The sequence below is a fragment of the Dama dama genome, chromosome 30, assembly GCF_033118175.1.
Source record: "Dama dama isolate Ldn47 chromosome 30, ASM3311817v1, whole genome shotgun sequence".
NCBI classification, from domain to species: Eukaryota; Metazoa; Chordata; class Mammalia; order Artiodactyla; family Cervidae; genus Dama; species Dama dama.
In genome coordinates, this window is record NC_083710.1 from 84,350,409 (window position 1) to 84,365,336 (window position 14,928).

Here is a 14,928-nt window from a genome sequence, read left to right on the forward strand (position 1 = left end):
TTTTATTGCAATTTATTCTCCCACAATAGATAAATGAAACAGTATTAGGGCTGGCTGAAAGTTTCCTGTTTTAATTTTTTTTTTCAAAAACATTGTAGACAGTGTGATACATAAGTATGAGCCATTTGACCTATAACACTATCTGACATCTTTTGACCTAAGATGGTAATTTCATAAGTTTCAACCAAATATTAAATTTGACCTGTGCTCTGAGGAAATCATTGATCTAATCAGGAACTCATACCCAGGGATGATTAACTAACTATTAGGAATTCTTCAAATCAGAAGCCTTGAACCATGAGTGGCAGAAACATGCCAACCATTTTTATCCATGATGAGGCTTGGTTAGATGATATAATTGGTCACATATGATGTATTTCAATGCACTAAACACTAATGTTCAAGATATTAGTGGATTGCCTGGAAATACCACATATACACCCTCCCATTTCAGGAACAGAGTGTGAGCTTCTCCCAGGTTCGAGTTGAAACAGTTGGTAATGGTACCCAAGATGTGACTGTGAAATGACTTGGTATCCAGCTGCTGACTCAATGATTGTGGTACAATTATCCTGCCCTAAGTTAGGCTGAATTTTGTCCTTAGCATCCTTTGTCTTCTGGCTTGAGTAAACATTTTGCACTCTGTGTAAGTAGAGGATGGAAAAAAAAAAGAAAAAAGAAAAACAGAGAGGGATAACTTCATTAAGTTTAGTGCAATTGATTTTGCCCCCACTTGATGATACGTGCTTACATGTACAGCGGAGTTCTGTCTGAGACTGTAAGGAAGGGGATGTCTAATTCCTACCTACCACTCTGCACAGAAGGCTAACAATCTTACTAAAAAAGATCTAATAATTATAAACACCACCACCAACTGAAGTCAGGTCGTGTATGCATGGTGAGTCTGCCATCTTGAATTCAAATTTGCATTTAATAAGTTTATTTTAGTTCCATAAGACTTGCATTTCAAAACATCAGTCTCTATCAGTTCAGTCTCTGTCAATTACAAAGTGAAAGTGTTAGTGACTCTGTTGCATCTGACTCTTTGCAACCCCAAGGTCTGTAGCCCACCAGGCTCCTCTGTCCATGGAATTCTCCACGCAAGACTATTGAAATGGTTTGCCATTCCCATCTCCAGAGAATCTTCCCAACCCAGAGATCGAACCCAGATCTCCTGCATTGCAGGCAAATTCTTTACTGGCTGAGCCAACAGGGAAGCCCTGTTGATTACAAGACCCTCCCCCCAAGATCTATCAAGTTACTGAGCTCTCCAGAGTATGCCTTTCATAGGCCCTATCTCTAATTCTTAGCACTCTGAAATCTAGGTGTTCCCACACCATGCAGACATGCTCCACGTTTTAGCTATGCGTTCGAAATTATGAGATCGCACAGAGGCTCCCTACCTCTGTCCAAGAGAAAAGGTTAAGATTACACAGAGAAGAACACTGGATTGGGTGTTGAAGGATGAGAAAATGTCTGGCAGGTGAATAAAGTAAAGAAGGAGTGTGAGGCGGAGCATTCGGAGACAAAATGGCTTGTCAGGGGAAGGAGAAGCCTTGTAAGGCAGCTGGAAAGCAAGACAAAAACTAGAGCAGAAGAGACTAGAGAAATGAGTGTGAATTAGAACAACCCTGGGGATGCTGGTGTTTATTCCACAGCCGAGGCACAACCATGAGGAGGCCAGCTGAAGCTGGAAGCCCTACGCCTCTGATGCCCCCCACCCCAGTCTGCACGGCCACGTTCTCGCACACAGCTCCCTCTGACAGTGCGATCTAAGAACGCTGAAAGTATCCTGAGTGATGGCCAAGAGAGTCACAGAAGAGCAGCTGAAGGAAGAAGGGGTGGAGTTGGAGGACGGGGAGGAATGTTCCTAGGAATGCTGTGAGGAGTGGATCAAATTATGGAGCTGGACAAACAGGAAAGAAGCAGCAGGGAGGAAAAAAACAAGGTCTGAAGTTGTACCGAAGGCATTCGGGAATTCTGAAAAGGAGAGAGAGAGATGGTGAGATTTTTCTGGCTGAAGATACTGATCTTCGTCACTCAGAGATGGGAGAATTTCTGGGTGTTAACAAGATCCCAGGTGAGGCGAGGAGAGTGGGTGGTGGATGGGTGTGAAAACTGAAAGAAGGGAGGTTGGGAGGAAGAGAAGTTAGGAGGACGCGCAAATGTGGGGCACAGGAGAAAAATCAGAGTGTGACTCCCTTGGGGGGTCTGCATATTACCAGCTGCCAGGAGACCGACACGGCATTGATGCTAAAAAAAAAAAAAAAGTACTCATTAAATGAAAAAATCCTGAAAGAACTGCTATCACAACTGTGTGTACTAAGAGCAGGAAAGTCAGTGGAAAGATTTGGGAAGGCCAGGATTATAAGACACATTCTGCAGAAAATTAGAATTTTGGCAACAGAATAGAAAACAAAGATGTGAAAGAAAAAGGAAAAACAGCAAAGTATCATTTCAAAATTCTTATTACAACCTATTAGGAGAACTGTGGTCCTTCTTTAAAAAGTGCAGAAGAGACCCTGGAATCAAGGGAGCATCATTAACTGCACATGGGCTTCCAAGGTGGCGCTAGTGGTAAAGAATCCATCTCCTAGAGCAGGAGACATAAGAAGCATGGGTTTGACCCCTGGGACTGCAAGATTCCCCAGAGGAGGGCATGGCAACTCACTCCAGTATTCTTGCCGGGAGACTCCCATGGACAGAGGAGCCTGGAGGGCTAGAGGTCACAGGGTGGCAAAGAGATGGACATGACTCAAGTGACTCAGCATGCACGCATACACTAACTCCACATGGAGGACGTGTGTTTGTGGTTACACACAAATAGGTTACATCAGTACAACTTGAGTTGGACCAAAGTAAGCAAGGACAACAAGCGTTCATTTTTATCCTGTGTTTTGTTTTGTTTTCAGTGGAGAAACCAGGAGTCAGTCTTGTCTTTCCCCAGAAGTATAAGAAAAATAAGAAATAAATGGAAAGCCCAGATTTTGTCAGGTGTTGGTACACACATTGGGTTAGAAGTATCTGGTACTTTCTGCCATTTCATTTTGCCATGTCATTTCTCTATGCCATGAGCTTGTTTATACACCCTTTGCAGTTGGGGTCATGGAGTTATACTCCAGGTTGACATACATGTTGTAAACTGCACAAATATGAATTAAATAAGAATAGGTTTCAGTCTAAACTTCATAACTTAATCTCTCTGCCATTCAGAAAAGAATATGTCATTCCAGAAACTCCTAATATGACTGTTTCAGTCTGATTTAACAAACTACAACTCTTTGCAGGATATCCAGAGTTCATTTTGGCAAATAAGTTAGAGACTACTGCAGCTTAGTACATGGGCTTTATAGTTGCAAAGACCCAAGTTTAAACTTTCATTTCTTTGTTGTGTGATTCCGGAAAAATCACTACAATTCTTTGAGTCGTATCTTCCTTCTTTGCAAACTGTGTCCAAGAAAATGTGGATCTCAAAGGACAGAGACAATGAAATAATGCATGTAAATTCGCCATTGCCAAGTCTAATCAATACAAGTTCTCAATAGCTACTCACACATTTAAGCATGCTGCTTTTTAAGCCCTACAATATTTATTGATCCAGGATCAATATTTTTCTATCTGAACTCTTTCCACATGACTGTATCACACTGAACAGTGCTATAATTATCAAACTAAACAGTGCTACTATCGTGATTATAGTAACTTCATCTGTACAAACTGGGCACTGAACATTTTTTTAAGCTCATCTTCGATTCTTTAATGTTGCAATGTGAATACTACGAGAATCCAGGACAGACCTGGAGTTTAGTATAAGCTATTAAGATGCCAAATAAGTTGTAGACAAAGCAAAATATGATTAAAGTTTCTTTAAATTTCTTCTAGGCTACTCATCGCAATCCACAGGATTCGTAATTATAAGTAAGGGAGAAGCAAGGGATTCCCTAGCATTAGAGTTAGGAATAGTACCAACAGTACTATTGATGTAAATATGTTACTATTGATATAAATAGTGATATAAATATCAAAACCACATGAAGCTAAAAAGCAAGGAAGAAAAAATTTATAAACATCAGAAAGCATAACACTCCACATGAAAAAAATCCTTACAATACAACACCTGAATTCTCTAATTTGGAATGGAAGAGGACAGATAATTGTTGACATGCCAGTTTTGATATCAACTGAAGGCACAGAGGGGTAGCATTCTTTCGTGAAACCCCTGGTGTTTCAATGCAGAGCATCTATCTCCCCTCCAATCTGCCTGCAGGGTTTGTCTTAAAGAAGGATTCAGTTCTTCAGAGAAGCTCAGTAATGCAGCTTAAGTTGAGTGAAACAAAAATACACTCACGAAAATGGATCTGATTACATTGTTTCCTTAGCTAGAAAAATAATATGTTTGCCACTGTATTGCTTTTTGACAGAAATCGAGGACAGTACTATAATGATCACAGAAGTTTTCAAAATTAGGATGCTTAAGATTCGTCTAGAAAGTTTATCAGAGGTAGATCTCAAATCCTCAAAGGGTGTGCTCTTCTGTAATTTACACACCTAGTTTTTCTCGCAGCTTGTCTCTACCCTCCATTTCTCATCTCCTGCAACAGCCTCCTTCCAGCCGTTCAGCTGCTCCCACCAGCTCTTCTAAGGACGCGAGGGAAGGGTCAGCTAGCAGTGGGGTCACTAACAAGACCACGTCCTGGGTGCTGCTCCCACGCATTTCCGCCCTGCCTTAGTTAAAGCTGCTGCAAGAACAATACTGGAGACTGAGCGGTTTAAACAACAGACACGTATTTTCCTTGATCCCAGATCAAGGGGCCAACTCACTTGATTCTTGGTGGGAGCTCTGTTCCTGCTTCTCAGATGGATGCCTTCTGCTCCGTCTTCACATGACAGAAGGAGTGCATTGCTCACGTATCTTACAAGAACTCTGAGCCTACGGATGAGGGCCCCACCTTGGTGACCTCACCTAAACCTAATCATCCCCCAGAGACCCATCACCCAACTTCCACCATATGAGGAACTAGGGCTTCAGCATACATACTTTACGAGGTCACATTTGGTCCCTAGCTTCCCCCTCATCCACAACAGTCCCTCCCAGGGAGTGGAGCTAAATGGAAAACCAAATTGCACCAAGAGGTCAGAGGCAGCATCAAGCCAGCCCAAGTGATGCTGAGTGACTAAATAAGACCTCGGACACATAGGGAGTAAGAATGTGGCCAAATAAAATGCCAGATATCAAGAGACGGGGCATTAGCCTCGAATCTCAGATTCAAGGAAGGTTTAGTCATGCACATGGAACCCGGGCTTTCAGAGGCCTGGGAGGGTTTCCTCACGTCAGGCTTCAGGAGGCGTCCTGGGGCGGGTGGCCTCCTGGGGACACGTGACAAGCAGCAGCGCAGGCTCGTCCTGCCCAGGGCTGGGTCCTGCAGGTGGCTTGTCTGCTCGAAGCAGGAGACCTTAACCCCCTCATGTCCAATAGAAGAGGATTATCCCTCTTCAAGGAGTGAACCTACCTAAAAATATGCAGATTTCTAACCAGAAAAAAGAAGAAAAAGTAGTAAAATGATGAGATCACTTCCCTCTATGGTGTGGATGTAAACCTTCCGTGTTTATTGATGCAATTACAAAATCGGCATTTTTTAATTGTGGACACCCTTCACTTTTTTTTTAGGCTTCCCTGGTGACTCAGACGGTAAAGCATCCGCCTGCAATGCGGGAGACCCAGGTTCGATCCCTGGGTTGGGAAGATCCCCTGGAGAAGGGAAAGGCTACCCACTCCAGTTTTCTTGCCTCGGAAATCCCATGGACAGAGGAGCCTGGTAGGCTACAGTCCATGGGGTCGCAAAGAGTCAGACACGACTGAGTGACTTCACTTTCACTTTTTCTTCATTAAAATTTAAATTCTAATGGAAATGGAATTAAATGATAAAGGAGGGTGTGGCATACTAAGAACAAAGATTTTGGTACAAAATCTGAGTAGGTATCACTTCTCCACCTGGGCCACTTAATATCTATATGACCCTTGTCATGACATTTAAATTCTCAAACTCTTTGTTCTCTGAACAGTAAAATGGGAAGGGGAAGAAAAAACAGTAACAATACCTAACTCCTGGTGCTATGGTGAGAATCATTTAAGAGAAAGCGTGGGAAAGCACCTTATCCTGAAGAATATTGTTAAAAATCGGACTGCTGTTGTTTTGCTGTTTCCTCTGGAATTAGGTAGCATCGCTGAAACAACGGCTGTGAATTTGAGCAAACTCTGGGAAATAATGAAGGACAGGAAAGCCTTGCAGGCTGCAATCCATGGGGTCCCAGAGACTTGGACTTAGAGACTGAACAGCAACAACTGGAATTGATAGAGAGAGTTACAAATTTGTGTCTGTTGAATTTTCCCCTTCATTTCTCCACATATCATACTTTGACATAGACACTTGCTGTTTAATGATGTGTGTTTAATTGGTGCATATGGATCAGAGGAAAGAAGTTTTTTTTCAGCAGATACCCTCACTTCATGCCGCCAACATGAAACTACTTCAACACAGCTCCCCCCACCTAAAAGTATATAGGTCTGGCTTGGCATTTACACACCATCGGTTGCTCTTTGCTGGGAACCTTTGCATCGGTCCACAGGCCAACTTGACATTGAAATTATTATGGTTACTCACACTCAGGTGCAACCATATAGCACAACTCTCAGTAAAACTGACATTGTATATAAAGAGCAAATTACACTAGATGTTCGTCTCATATATTTAAATGCATGTTATGGATTCTATTAATTATCTTCATTGACAATTCTAGCTTCTACAATAATTTTTCTCAACTTCCAAGCTGTCCTACTTCTTGAAACGAAAAACAACATTTTATGCTTTCTCTTGAGAATTACTTATCACAAGATTAAATCTACATAGAGCAATTTAAATTCATCTGAAATTTTTTCTCTTCTTTGATTTGTTTGTTAAATCATGTTTGTTAAATCATCATTTGCTATTTCTAATTTGTAGCACTAATTGCATCTACTTTGAATTCCGCATGAAATCATCTTCATAAAACAGTGTAATTCACTGTATCGTATTTATATGAGCTTCCCATAGCCTTTCTTTTTCTGTTTTATATATTTTTTAAATGGTGAAACAAATTGAAAGAAGAATGTTTATTCCTATTCAAAAACTCAATATTTATTAGACTTCATTATTAAAATAAATTATTCCAAAATATTGAGCTATTGAGTAAATGCTTTTGATATCAATTCATTTAGCTTGTATGCTCAAAAAATATGTCTATTTCCAACCATTTGCATAGTGCTTACTATGAGCCTGGCAATGGGAGAGACTCAGGTTTGATCCCTGGGTCGGAAGCTCCCCTGGAGAAGGAATGGCTACCCACTCCACTATTCTTACCTGAAGAATTTCACGGCCAGAGGAACCTGGAAGGCTCTAGTCCATGGGGTTGCAGAGTCAGACATGACTGAGTGACTAACAACAGCATTTTCCTATATATGTCATATAAATCTCAAGCCAATCCTATACATACAGCTGCTGTTATTATTCAGACTTCAAGATGGAGAAGCTGACTCAGAGAGGTTGATTACATTGCTCAATGTCACGTAACTGATATTCTGCAGAACCAGGATACAGAGCTACCCAGGATCACTCTACATTTCATGCTTTTAAAAACACATCACTGGCTCTCAAGCCTTAACATGTATACCAATTATCTCAAGAGCTTGGGAAAACATAGTTTTCTGGATCCAATGACTCAGAAATTCAGAGATGCAATGTGAGGCTCATAACTTTGTGTTTCTAACAAGCTCACAGATGATACCGATGTAACTAGTCTAAGCAGCACACTTTGAGAACCCTTAAACTACCTTATCGGAGAAGGCACTGGCAACCCACTCCAGTACTCTTGCCTGGAGAACCCCATGGACGGAGGAGCCTAGTAGGCTGCAGTCCATGGGGTTGCGAAGAGTCGGGCACGACTGAGCGACTTCACTTTCACCCATTGGAGAAGGAAATGGCAACCCACTCCAGTGTTCTTGCCTGGACAATCCCAGGGACGGGGGAACCTCGTGGGCTGCCATCTATGGGGTCGCACAGAGTCGGACACGACTGAAGCGACTTAGCAGCAGCAGGAAATGACCTTATGCAGGTTATTTTAGGGTGATAATCAAAGATACCAAAGACATTGAAATCTACAGTGATTACTAGTTACACCCTGACAATATTAAATGTATATGTTTTGCTTTGGAAGAGATGAAAGTTTACCAACCAACATATTCTGTACAATATTAATACTTAGCCTTAAATACTATATAAATCATCTTTCATTCAAATGGCTTTGTGTTTCAATTATTTCTCTGACAGTTTTGCAAGGATGATACTAGTAAATTGGGTATTTTCCTAAACTCCAACTTCCTCAGTTGTAAAATGGGTATAATTTTTGCCTCACTGAGTTTTTGAGTGGATTAACTGAGATGTTACAAGTAGAGTATCTACCATAACAACTACCAGAAGAACTCAGTAGTTGCTTAGTTAGAAGTTATTTTCCTTCTCAGCCATTCTAACTGGGTGAAAAATCAGCAGTTTTTCAAATTCATCAATAATACACTGGGAAGAAGAGCGAGAAAGAGAATAAAGAGGGATTAAGACAGTGGATGTTATATACTGACAAATTTCTTGTTCCAATTGGAAATTCAATTATTTTTATAACAAAAGCAAAGACATTTCCTGACAATCTCTCTTACTAAGAGCATGGGTGAAGTGATTAAAAGTCATTATACCCTCCTGAAATAGTCACTTTCCAGTAAGAGTTCATTAAAGCCCTTTAAACTGCTGAGCATGATTACAGAGAATAGAATACTAATTGTTAAAAATAAATGTCATGTCTGAACTGACTGAATCCATCTCTTTCAATATGCTGTTACGTAATGTTCTCTAACTACATGTCATTCCCAAATATTGTTACCCTCTTTTCTGATCTTTAAAGCCTGTTGCCAGTTGCCACATCCCATTTTCTTTGTTGCATGTTAGGGGACCATGGAGTGGTTTAATTTTTTATTCTATTAAGTAAAATGTTTGGCCAAAATAGTATGGGGGAGAGCTGTGGGATCAAAGCACAACCTGGGGACCTTCCAGGGGACCTTCTGTTAGAGCTCACTTGAATCAGTTGATTTTTCTCTGATTCTGCTGAAACATCTCGGCTAATGAATGATAAGTGGGAGAAGGTGAAAAGTGAGGACGCTTGGTTGTGTCCCACTCTTTGCGACCCATGGGCTGTAGCCCGTAGCCCGCCAGGCTCCTCTGTCATGGGATTCTCCAGGCAAGAATACTGGAGTGTGTTGTCATTCCCTGCTCCAGGGGATCTTCCCGACCCAGGGATCAAACCTGGGTCTCCAACACTGCAAGCAGACTCTTTATCATCTGAGACACCAGGGAAGTCCAGGCGCATATGAACTCATATGCAGAAGCTTCTAAAATATAAGTGACACTATTTGCCTGAGGACTTCCTGGTAGCTTAGTGGTAAAGTATGCACCTGCCAAGGCAGGAGTCTCAGGTTGGATCCCTGGATCCCCTGGAGAACGCAATGGAAACGCACTTCAGTACTCTTGTCTGGAAATTCGTAGCCTGGTGGGCTACGTATGGTCCATGGGGTCACAAAGAGTCAGACCCGACTGAGCACGCACTGCGGCTTGGTGACTAAACAATGACAGTTTGCCTGAAACAGATGATTTCTAGAGAACAGGCCAAACGAACCCAAGATACAAGGTGACAGGATCTTTGGAAGGGGGCACAAGAAGACCTTCTGGGACTTAGGAGTATTCTATTAATGTCTTATTTTATTGGCATGCTGGCTATGTTCACTTAAAATCCATAGAGCTTATGGTTTATCATTTGAGTACTTTTATGAATATATGTAAACCTTGAATAAAATTTTACCCAAAGCAATAAAGTAAGTTCTTAAACTCTGGGTATTCCTCCATGCTCCATCATCTCCTGTTTATAGGACAGGGTAGGGAGAAGACTAGGTCACAAAAACTATTTATTCACTCCTAAAAATTTTATCTTAGGTAGGCCATTCAGACCAGCATTAAAAAGACAACATTTTTCTTGAGCAAGATATTTTTATTTCATGGGCTGTGTAAATACACCTTTCAAAAGAATGTAAACCAATGTTTTTTTTACAGTAGTTCTTGGTTTCCGTTTCTTTTGTACAAGTCAAAAATCATCTCTGGATAAAAATCAGTGACCTATTCAGAGGCATGATCCTGGACAGACCCGTCTAAGTGTTGGAAAGATAGAATTTGCCATCTTCTAGATTTATTTATCTTGTTACTATGCTCCACAGCATCATTTCAGCTTCCAAAGACTGTAGAATAATTTGTTTTCTCTAAACCAATTTGTATCATGTCAAAGTGAAATTGCAGTTTTACAACCACCTGGGGGAACGAGCTTATCCCCTTCCATAAATAAAAAAGCGATCTGCATAAATATGTACTAAGATACCCCTATAGACTTTAAGAATTTTGTATATGGAAGGCAGAGGTGTGAGTAGAAACAATTAGAAGAAATTACGTGAGGCAAGTTCCAACCTTCACTTCATTTGCCATATTTTAATTGTCTCATAAGTGAATACCAGTGTGACAGCAGGTCCACACACATATCATTTGGGATTAGAGCCAGCTTATTCAGATGAAAACGTACCTTTCCACTGCACACAGCTTGTTCCGAAGGATAAGCTCAGACTAGAGTCCTTCAGCAAATAAGACTAACATGACATTCAGGAGAACCAATCCACGGAATTTGAAAATCTGGTGTTATTTTGCATTGTAGTGTTCATCAATGAGTACTTTTACATTGTTGTTGCTGCCATTTAGCCGCTAAGTCTTTTCTGACTCTTTGCAACCCCACGGACTCTAGCCGGCCAGGCTCCTCTGTCCATGGGATTTCCCAAGCAAGAACACTGGAGTGGGTTGCCTTTGCCTTCTCCAGGGGATTATTCAGCCTTAAATGTGTTCCCTTCTTCTCTGGACTTGATTCTTATTAAGCAACAGATACACAATAGGTGGGGCTTCCCTGGTGGTTCAGATGTTAGAGAATCGGCCTGCAGTGTGGGAGACCTGGGTTTGATCCCTGGGTGGGGAAGATCCCCTGGAGAAGGAAATGGCAACCCACTCCAGGATTCTTGCCTGAAGAATTCCCTGGACAGAGGAGCTTGGTGGGCTACAGTTCATGGGGTTGCAAAGAGTTGGACACGACGGAGCAACTAATACACACAGAATAGGTAACACCTTCCCAATGACAAGCTGTTGGGAGGCTATGAAAATCTCTAATGCAGATGAGAGGGAACCAAAAACAATTTTTTTTTTTAAATAAATGCCTTCATTAATCCTTCTCCAAAAATGGGTGTTGTCCTGAGTATTCAGGCTCACACGTAAAGGCTGAGTCAAGTGAAAAGCTACACCAGCAGCGACCACAGTCTGTAAGAAGCTCTGCGGTACATCAGTCTCCTTTATCTTTCTATGTTGTCAGCAAGGGCGTGATGACTAAACTGAATCAGGAATGTGAATCTGGTGTAATTATACAATCACCTTGAGCAAATGTAGCCTCAATCAGCAATCACTAACATTGCATCACACTAGGAGAGCTGTGATGGGGAGTTTTAAATACTTTAACAACTGGCCTCTCCCCACCAGTTGCGTCTTTACTCTCTTGAAGCCTGCATCCCAGTTCATCTCACATATTTCACAAACACTTATTCCCACTTTATCACACCTCACATTTCTTGTCCCTGCTTGCCACTTCTTCTTCTTCTACTTAACATTTTCCTCCTCCTCCAAAACACTGGTTACCATCTTTCCTTTGGGAAATCTTCCCAGTGAGCCTTTATTTATCCTAGCAAACACAAGTAGAAAAGGAGATCACTTCCTTAATGTGTTTTCAAGTATCAGAAAGGGCTCAGTTTTCTAGAAAATTACTGTCAGCTGTCTCTTCAAAATAAAAGAAGCTTTATCAGTTTTGAACATTCTGATTCATTTGTACTAATTACCCATCACACTTTATGTGCTTTTGCTAGGTGATAAGCTCAGCTTGTACAAAGAAAATAGAACATACTACTTGCCAGGGAAAGGGGACAGGATATGTGTTTGTGTAAGTGCAATTGAAAATAAGGCAGCAATGTGAGTTTTGGAAGAAAAGCTATGACAAACCTAGATAGTGTATTAAAAAGTAGAGATATCACTTCACCTACAAAGGTCCATATAGCCACCGTTGTTTTTTTCCAGTAGTCATGTACAGCTGTGAGAATCAAACCATAAAGAAAGCTGAGTGGTGAAGAATGAGTGCTTTCGAACTGTGGTGCTGGGGAACACTCTTGAGAGTCCCTTGGACTGCAAGGAGACCAAACCAGTCCATCCTAAAGGCTATCAACCCTGAATATTCATTGGAAGGACTGATGCTGAAGCTGAAGCTCCAATACTTTGGCCACCTGATGCAAAGAGCCAGCTTATTAGAAAAGACCCTGATGCTGGGAAAGACTGAGGTCAGGAGGAGAAGGGGATGACAGAAGATGAGATTGTTGGATGGCCTCATAGACTCAACGGACACGAGTCTGAGCAAACTCCAGGAGATGAGTGAGGGACAGGGAAGCCTGGTGTGCTGCAGTCCGTGGGGTTGCAAAGAGCTGGACAACTGAACAACAAATGTGAGTTTTACCAGAAGGGTGACATATGAGTAGAGACTTAAAGGACATAAGAGAGAGCTGATGGAGGTACCCGGGACAGCCGAGTTCCAGGTGGAGGGATTAACAAAGTGCTGAGGACCGAGGGGAGCACAGAGCGTTATGTGCAAGATGAAGAACGGACAGGTACAGAGGCAAGTCCATCTTTCTAGCCAGTCTTCTTATGTGGCTTGGCGTTACTCTTGATTCCTTCCAGATATTTTGCATTTGTAGCTCATTTTGCCTAAATAAACTGTATCTACAGGCATGGTTAGTGCAGAGGAAAACACAATTGTTTTAGAAGCACTCAAATTTCCAAGTTCAGAAAACTCTTAATAATAGATCCTAAAGAAACAGCGTGAGGAGTGTAGATAATTAGATCATATAGGTAAATTTTAAGACTTCATTTGATTGATACCATTTTTTTTTCTTGTTCAACTTTTCACACATGTAAAGAAATATTGAAATAGCCAATATCAATTTAAGCTGATCTAGGATTGATGGGGAAGAAGGATGAGGAAGCTATAGAGGTAGGAAAAAAAAAAGGAGAAAAGGAGAAACCTTGGAGGGGAACAAACAAGATTTTCTTTTCCATGTTTTTTTTTTCCTAGCATTGTTCAGTCTTGTTGACAGACTTTTTTCACATTAGAATTATGAATAGGACATGCTTATTGTGATTTACAGGTTTATCAAATATGTTGTAAGTTCTTTTGTATAGCAAATATATTTGGGTTTCCCTGGCCTTTACTAAAGCACTGCATTGTGGATTCTTAACACTGTAGACTAAAACATATTTGACTAAGTGATTTCACAGTTGAAATGGCTTCAGGGAGTTAGGAAGCCCATATTTATTTTATATTGCCAATGCAAGATAATTTGAGATTCACCTGATTATTGATTACATTTAAATGGAGTACCTAAGCTTTTGTTTTCTTGTTTAACTTTCTATTAACTGTAGAAAATTTGGTAGAGTGTATTAGTGAGAGATGATATATTCAAAGCTTTTGGTCTTTTTCTTAAATGTACCACTTATAATTAGGTAGTGAAATTTGGAATTCATTGGCATTATTATCATAGCTTGGTAAAAATAAAGTACTGGTACTCCTTCATGTATAAGGGGAAAGTTCAGTATCAGTTCTGTTGCTCAGTCGTGTCTGACTCTTTGCGACCCCATGGACTACAGCACGCCAGGCCTCCCTGTTCATCACCAATGCCTGGAGCTGCTCAAACTCACGTCCATTGAGTTGGTCCATCCGACCACCTCATCCTCTGTTGTCCTCTTCTCCTCCTGCCTTCAATCTTTCCCAGCATCGGGGTCTTTTCCAATGAGTCAGTTCTTCTCACCAGATGGCCCAAGTATTTGGAGCTTCAGCTTTAGCATCAGTCCTCCCAATGAATATTCAGGTCTGATTTCCTTTAGGATGGACTAGTTTGATCTCCTTGCAGTCCAAGGGACTCTTGAGAGTCTTCTCCAACACCACAGTTCAAAAGCATCAATTCTTCAGTGCTCAGCTTTCTCTAAGGGGAAAAGTCTAGTAAAATTGGTATAGTAAATGCCAAATTACTTGCATATGTATTTCAGGTTTCCAGAGAGACTTTAGGAAAATCTTAGCCCTGGTATTATACCTTCACTAGGAAATAAACATTTCTTAAATGCAAGACTAAATCATTAATAGTAAAAACTGGCAATAGAAAAAAAATCTAGCCTTCTTTTACAAATAATATTTTCTTAAATTGTACTTAAACCTTTGCCAAAGGTCACCTACAATTATTTTCTTGTGTGATGAAAGGAAAAAATAATAATACATAATTTAGCTAGCTTTAACAAGAAGTTCAATTTATAACCTTAGAAAACACCCAAAAGAGGTAAAAGGTTTTAGTGATTTAAGCCCTGGCTCTGCTGTGACCATTGGCTGCGGCATTGGCTGTGGTCACCACTGAAATGCTTTTATTTGTCACTTTGTTCCAGTGTGATTGTGTGGATGTGACCGAAATACAGAACGCATTCTTTTCCAAGCAATTAAGTCTTTTTTCAGTTAGTGTGGGCATAGGGTATTAGGCAATTAACTGTGGTTAGCTCAATTATAGAAAATATAATTCATCTGGTTTAGAAACTTAACTGACAAGGCGCATGAACTTTGGCTAACCTCAGTGGGACAGCAGCGGAAGGTAAGCAGGACAAGGCACCCAGTCAGACTAGAAGACGAATCCGC

The 14,928-nt window shown here is 40.9% G+C and overlaps 1 long non-coding RNA gene across 1 annotated transcript; it reads left to right on the forward strand.

The window, feature by feature from the left end:
- The first annotated feature begins 1,955 nt into the window (after nt 1-1,955).
- Nucleotides 1,956-7,056, forward strand: LOC133049541 (uncharacterized). The gene is made up of 3 exons (XR_009691360.1): nt 1,956-2,080; nt 5,669-5,722; nt 6,217-7,056. It is a non-coding gene; the product is annotated as an uncharacterized LOC133049541 (long non-coding RNA).
- Nucleotides 7,057-14,928: the final 7,872 nt, after the last annotated feature.